This window comes from Eurypyga helias, unplaced genomic scaffold (genome assembly GCF_000690775.1).
Source record: "Eurypyga helias isolate BGI_N326 unplaced genomic scaffold, ASM69077v1 scaffold1893, whole genome shotgun sequence".
In the NCBI taxonomy this organism is placed as follows: domain Eukaryota; kingdom Metazoa; phylum Chordata; class Aves; order Eurypygiformes; family Eurypygidae; genus Eurypyga; species Eurypyga helias.
Window position 1 is genome coordinate 47,343 of NW_010241756.1, and position 6,107 is coordinate 53,449.

The window sequence follows — 6,107 nt, forward strand, 5'->3', positions numbered from 1 at the left end:
TTAGTCCCAGAAACCAGTAATGAAGGAGTTGTGTACTTTAAAAAATAGAACTATTTAGGCAGAGGCAGAAATAGAAGAGGTACTGTTCATTTCCATTACATGACACCCATATTACCACCATGAGAGAATCATGAATCAGGAAACCAAAAATCATGAGATCAGCGCAAAAATAACAAACATTGTGTTCTTTTTGTTATTTCTCTGTTTTTCAATTCTTCAGGAATTCTTCTGTACCTATAAATACAAGAGCTAAAAAAAATCACTTCAAAAACTAAGAAGTGAGATCTTCACATAATCCCGCTGAGTAACTTTTTGAACGCAAATCTGTAAACAGTATGAGATCTACACTAAAATTGTGAACATTAGCCATCTTGCCATCACAGGGTATTTCCTATCTCAGCATCACTTAGAAGGGCTTAACAGGGAACTGAAGCCACACGCAGTTCTTGTTTCAGCTGTCCTTACGAATGGACCCGCTGTCATTAGAGGAAGTTCCAATGACATTTTTGACAAAGACCCAATGAAAACATTCAGTACTGAACTGCTGAGAAGACGCAGTTGCAGCTGCATTGCACAATCCACAACTGCAGTATTACGCTGTTCTCCTACATTCATAGGAACAGTGGGAACATTACAATGTTGGGCAATAGTACCTACTAAGACAAGTGATGGCATTGAAGATGAAAGGCAAAGCCTCCCGTACTACTGAGTGCAGGGACCAGCAGCTCTGCAACCATTTCTTTAATACTATTTTCAAAATTAGATGCTAAGCTAGACAGCAGAAATTCAGATACTAGGAAGTGTTGCAGCTCACAGTGGTGAGAAGCTGAGGAATGCAAAATGGTATTATGTGAAGATGAATTCTTGCTTTGGTGTTAGTCTGTGATCAGCTGAGTTGAGGCTGGTGCCTCTTGCAAACTTCTCTCTTGGGACACCATAGCTCACAGGTCTGCACTGGTGCTTTCCTGTCCAACTCAATTCTCCCTCCACTTGCTGGGCATATCTAACCTCATCTAGCCAAATGCTAGCTTTCTGCTTCAGATGTCTCAGTGTTCAGGAACCTTTAGTTAAATAGAACTCCTTGCTGATATACTGATGAGATAATAAAAAAGAATATATGCACTAGTACTGTAAGCTGCACATCTGTCTCCCAACACACCTGGAAAAGACAACTGCTGTACAAGCTGCAGAGCTGAATGTCTTTTAATTCCTCATTCACTTTGGAAATTCACTTCTGCAAGTTTTTCAAAACTGATTCACAACAGATCTAATGATTAGAAACTTCACTGCAACTCGTTTTTATCACCCACACTCTGTAAACCCCAAACCTTCTTCCTCTCCTCACATCATGACCTCTTGTTTTTCCAACCTGACTTGAAACTGAAAACCCAAGTATAGCAACATTTGTCTCCTTGACACACGAACTCCCTTCAAATTAATGCAGTTTCTGTGAGGGCTGCAAGGCTGCACACTCCTTAGAAAGCAGGCTTTCTGTCTGATCAGAAGCATGTTATAGAAAATACAAACAGCAGTAATGGTAACACCAAAAAAGCAAGATAAAAAAAAATCTAATGAAAACAGTCAAACCAATGAAATGTCCTAATAATTCTACTTTCCCAAAAATGACAGCTGTACAGCAAGGTTGTATTTGCTTGAGAGCAGCCCTGAGAAAAAGGACTTGGGGGTAACGATGGATGAGCTGCCAATGTGTGCTGGCAGCCCAGAAAGCCAACCGTATCCTGGGCTGTCCCCAGAGAGGCGTAGCCAGCAGGTCGAGGGAGGGGATTCTCCCTCTCTACTCTACTTTCATGAGACCCCATCTGGAGTACTGTGTCCAGCTGTGGAGCCCTCAACATAAGAAGGACATAGTCCAGTTGGAACGAGTCCAGAATAGGCCATGAAGATGACAGAGCACCTCTCCTATGATGAAAGGCTGAGAGAACTGCACTTGTTCAGCCTGGAGAAGAGAAAGCTATGGGGAGACCAACCTTCTTTGCTCAGCCTGAGAACAGCTCCATTTGTGAATGCATTTTGGGATGTAACCTGACTTCTCGCAAAGGAACAAAGACCGCCAGAGCCTGTCTGAGGCAGGTATTGGTGAGAAGGGTCAGGAAAAGGCAGAGGTCTGCCCCTGACTGTTCCCATCTGTGGTGCCTACATCCCCCAACCCATGATCTTTTAGCAATTCCAGAGGCGTTGTACATTCATTTTGGTGAATGCCATTAAGGAACATGCATGCCACATCCGTGTGATTTGAAGCAGGCAATAAGGTCCTAAACAATCACATTATAACTGGTGGGGATAATCATGGGCCATTATGGTCAAACGAGCTCCCCAGAGCACTGGATATGATGCTGTCACAGCTCTGTGTTGTAGCCTGATTTGCTCCCTAATGCTTTCCTCTCCATTCAAGGTGAGGACTGCCAGCACAGCCCATCAAAAAGAAAGGATATTCTCCTGAGACTACCATAGCCCCAAATTTTGGCACAGCTTTGGGAATTTGATCACCAGTTCCTGGTTCCAATAATGCTTACACAGGAGCCCCACACTTGTCAACTTTCAGTTTCCATCATCGAGCAGGCTGGCGTTACAGTGAGCATCTACTCAGAGCTACTCTGGTGTGAAGGAGGAACTTCACTTGGGATTGCTGGGGTTTCTGGTGGATTATTTTTTTGGTTTTTAAGTTTTACTATACAAAATGAGATATATGAGGTCGAGTGAGGTGATTCTCCCTCTCTACTCTGCTCTCATGGGACCCCACCTGGAGTAATGCATCCAGCTCTATGGCCCTCAACATCAGAAGGATATCGGCCAGTTGGAGTGAGTCCAGAGGAGGGCACAAAGATGATCAAAGGGCTGGAGCACCTCTGCTATGAAGAAAGTCTGAGAGAATTGGGCTTGTTCAGCCTGGAGAAGAGAAGGCTCCGGGGAGACCTTGTTGCAGCCTTCCAGTACCTGAAGGGGCTACAAGGAAGCTGGGGGGGGAACTTTTTACAAGGGCCTGTAGTGACAGAGTAATGGGTTTAAATTGAAAGAGGGGAGATTTAGATTGGACATCAAGAAGAAATTCTTCACATACTGCGTGGTGAAGCACAGGAACAGGTTGCCTAGAGAAGCTGTGGATGCCCCATCCCTGGAAGTGTTCAAGACCAGGCTGGATGAGGCTTTGAGCAACCTGGTCTAGTGGAAGGTGTCCCTGCCCATGGCAGGGGGGTTGGAACTAGATGATTTTTAAGGTCCCTTCCAACCCAAACCATTCTACGATTCTATGATGTGATTTAAAGATAGACACTCTGCAGGCTCACATGCATACAGTTCACAGCCAGAAGTATCTGTCAGACCATCTGATTTGTCCTCTGGGATAGCCAAGGCTCTTCCACTTCCTGACTGCTGAGCTCAACTACTTCCTATCACTTAAAACATGGTTTGTGTTTGACTGAAGACTGATCCTGCATACAGCATCTAAGCTGGGCTCAGAGACACAGAGAAATGGATACTGAAGTGTTCTCCTTTTCAGTTCATGCCTGAAGACACTCACTCTACTGACAGAAAGTTTCACCTTATTTCTGTTTAAGTATGTCTTCAGTTTCAGTTAATGCTACATTAAAGAGACTCTTTATATCCTGCCTGTTCTCCCTGCAAAAATAAGCAAGCTGCATGTGACCACTATCTCTTCTTGCCACTTTACTTAACAGATCGATCTCTAGAAGACTGGATTTAAGGTATTTTCAGAAGTTATTTTCAATCTGCACCCTTCTTTAGTTCTCATAGGCTTGTATTTCACCACTCTTCATTTCTTTTCCTTAGAAATCTAATGCTGCATAGTGGAAAGTGCTTACAACACACCAGTGTTGCAGGGCTCTGTTAAGACATCATTTTTCCAGACTTTCCAATGAAGTCTGCCTTTGAGAACCTGGAGGAGTAGAAATCTTTGGGACCAACTCAGTGAGTCTATCACAGCTAAGGAACTATGTGGCAGACACGTGGCAAACATCAGCACATGAGTTATAACAGGGAGTTGGCAGGTCAGCCCCACAGTGGAAAGGCAGACTGAGACAGAAACATTTTTGCCTCCATAACCATTTACTAGAACTGAGATTTCCAGATAAAAATGGGGGAAAGGGGTTTGTCGTCTCTCTTCTTTCAAATAACATCTTGAAGAAGGAAGATTTCTTTTTTCTACATTGCTCTTGGCAAATCCCTCTTTGTTGTACCCAGAGGCAGTCCTGCAAGGGCAATGTTCCTCTCTCAAGTGACTCACTGAGTGCCTGTGTCAGGTTAGTGACTTCAATAACAGGATGTGAATAGTTTCTACATGACGTATAAAGACCCACTTAATTCATACTAAAACTTTCTTCAATTTAGATGTAAACATTACCTTATCAATTATCTTATCATTTAAAACAAGTTATTAGCTGAACATACAAAAAGGGTAAACTGGCTCTCGTCACAAAGGGAAATAGCCAGCAGGCACAGGCAGAAATGACATGGAAATGGAGAATTTTATTTACCTCCCTCCACTGCGAACTCAACTGTTCCTCTACGAGCATGGTACAAACCATGGCTGACATTTAGTCTGTTTCCAGTGGAGCATGTTCTACAAAGCAAACTCAACTATTTGTTAGTGCGACCAATCTTCCCTGCTCGTCTGAGACCAGCTCCATTTGTGAATGCATTTTGGGATGTAACCTGACTTCTCGCAAAGGAACAAAGACCGCCAGAGCCTGTCTGAGGCAGGTATTGGTGAGAAGGGTCAGGAAAAGGCAGAGGTCTGCCCCTGACTGTTCCCATCTGTGGTGCCTACATCCCCCAACCCATGATCTTTTAGCAATTCCAGAGGCGTTGTACATTCATTTTGGTGAATGCCATTAAGGAACATGCATGCCACATCCGTGTGATTTGAAGCAGGCAATAAGGTCCTAAACAATCACATTATAACTGGTGGGGATAATCATGGGCCATTATGGTCAAACGAGCTCCCCAGAGCACTGGATATGATGCTGTCACAGCTCTGTGTTGTAGCCTGATTTGCTCCCTAATGCTTTCCTCTCCATTCAAGGTGAGGACTGCCAGCACAGCCCATCAAAAAGAAAGGATATTCTCCTGAGACTACCATAGCCCCAAATTTTGGCACAGCTTTGGGAATTTGATCACCAGTTCCTGGTTCCAATAATGCTTACACAGGAGCCCCACACTTGTCAACTTTCAGTTTCCATCATCGAGCAGGCTGGCGTTACAGTGAGCATCTACTCAGAGCTACTCTGGTGTGAAGGAGGAACTTCACTTGGGATTGCTGGGGTTTCTAGCATTTGAATGATTTGGGGTTTTTAAAGTTTTACTATACAAAATGAGGTATATGAGCTTTACAGGTCAGATCTTGATCATAAAACCAATCCCTTTGCCTTCTATATTCATCTTTACCTCCAGTACTATATTATGTGAATAGTCAGGTTATTTAAAAAGATAGTTATCTTATTTCTCCATGTCAGACACTGAGATGCTAAAGGTCCTGGGGCTCCTGGTTCTGCACTTTGTACAACTGATGTGAAAATGTGCTTCACAGATGCCTTTTCACTTTATATTCTTTCATTGCTGCTATTGAGCTTCAATTATTTGCAGTCAGAGGTGCTTCGGAAGGCAGAATAAAGAATAAAGTAATCCTTGCATTCCCATTCAGGCTCAATAAGAATGGAAAACAAAGTTTTGTGCCTCTTCCTGTCTGTCTGAAAAACATAGCAAAACTACATAAAACAAAACAGTTGGAGACTGAACATTACTGGATAAATAAATTTGCAAGAAAAAAAACCAACTAACCAAACAAAAAACCAAGAAAGAGAAACCCTTTGTGTATAAGTAATGCAAACCAGCTTATTTTGCTCATTTTTTTATATCTGCTTAAACCAGCCCTGATGCAATATGTTCAAAAACCTCCCTGTTTTCCTCAGCCCACAGATAAAAAGTGTCTTGAGCAGTGACTTGCAACAGGAACTTCATCTGTTGCAAACACTTTGAGCCTTCCTTGTTTCTCAGAGAGGAAGTATGTGGCCTGTTTGGCAAATGCTGCTCTACATGACAGCGTGAACTTCACAACACACTCATTCGACCGC

At 43.1% G+C, this 6,107-nt stretch overlaps 1 protein-coding gene across 1 annotated transcript in view; it reads right to left on the bottom strand.

Moving 5' to 3' along the window:
* LOC104507523 (thyroglobulin-like) overlaps window positions 1-6,107 on the bottom strand; it is a gene marked incomplete at its 5' end in the record, with an annotated part of 101,615 nt that overhangs the window by 28,029 nt on the left and 67,479 nt on the right. The window lies entirely within an intron of this gene.